Here is a 1082-nt window from a genome sequence, read left to right as displayed (position 1 = left end):
TTATGGTTTTTCTAGGGTTGGGGTGCAATCTTACTTTTTCCGCTAAGAGCTGACACTGTCTGCTGGGAGACAGGAGTGCAGTGGCACTAAACACTTTACACACTTCCTGTGCAGGGCTAGACTGGCCTCTCTGCGAGTTTTCCCCTTCACCTCTTGAGTGTGTGGCTGCTACTGATCCTGTTGCCCTTAGGCACTTTTGGTAATTATGGTGAAAGTTATATTTGCAAGAAAAAGAGTGTAGCAATTTAGTGTTTCCAAGGGAAATTGTATCAATTTATAAGGCTGTTAAGTATTTCCAATTAGAGCAAAAACTCTTTGATGACAGAGCCCTAATTTATTTGTCCTTATTTTGACATTCCTAGTGCCAATAGCAATGTCTGGTATTTACTAGGAAATCAATAGTAATCATGTTACTTATTAAACACGGGGATGCTAGTTTGGTTTATAATTTTCCATGGGTTATCTTACGTTCACGATGGCCCTTTGAATTAGATGAAGTTCAACCTAGGGCAGGCATCCTCAAACTACAGCCCATGGGCCACATGCAGCCTGCCTGCTGGGTGTTTTTGCCGCCTCTGCCTGTCCTGCTTAGCAGCCAGCTTGTCCTGGGGCCTGCATTCTGGCTCTCCAATGGTCTGAGGGACAGTGAAGTGGCCCCCTGTTTAAAAAGTTTGAGGACTCCTGCCCTACGGGATTTCGTTCCTGTATATTCTTCTCTAGAACATACATTCTTAACTACTCATTTGATAAATACTTTAAGAATGTTGATTGCATATATAAGAATTGGATTATTTCTTGGGATTGAAGAAGGTCGCTAATTTTTGCATGATGCTTTTCCTTTAAAATATTTTGCTGATTTTGAGCAAATTAAAAAATTTGAATGGCAAAAGGTTTTGACATGTGAGAAAAGTTTATTAGGAGCACATAGGTTAAAACTGTGTCTCTGACTGAACAGAATCCTTTCGGGAGTCCTGAAGACAACTTCAGATAAACATTTGGTTAAAGTTTCAAATATAGGTGCTGTTTTTCGTGAATTTTATAGAGTCTTTGGTGCTCATTGATTTTGACAGAGGCAGCAAAAC

The 1082-nt window shown here is 40.2% G+C and overlaps 1 protein-coding gene across 1 annotated transcript in view; it reads left to right on the top strand.

Moving 5' to 3' along the window:
- Positions 1-1082, top strand: part of ARAP2 (ArfGAP with RhoGAP domain, ankyrin repeat and PH domain 2) — a gene marked incomplete at its 3' end in the record, with an annotated part of 118650 nt that overhangs the window by 1714 nt on the left and 115854 nt on the right.

Source organism: Otolemur garnettii, unplaced genomic scaffold (assembly GCF_000181295.1).
Source record: "Otolemur garnettii isolate 467f Iridium unplaced genomic scaffold, OtoGar3 scaffold00214, whole genome shotgun sequence".
Taxonomy (NCBI): domain Eukaryota; kingdom Metazoa; phylum Chordata; class Mammalia; order Primates; family Galagidae; genus Otolemur; species Otolemur garnettii.
Note: the sequence above shows the minus strand (reverse complement) of the source record. Positions and strands in the feature narration are given on the sequence as shown.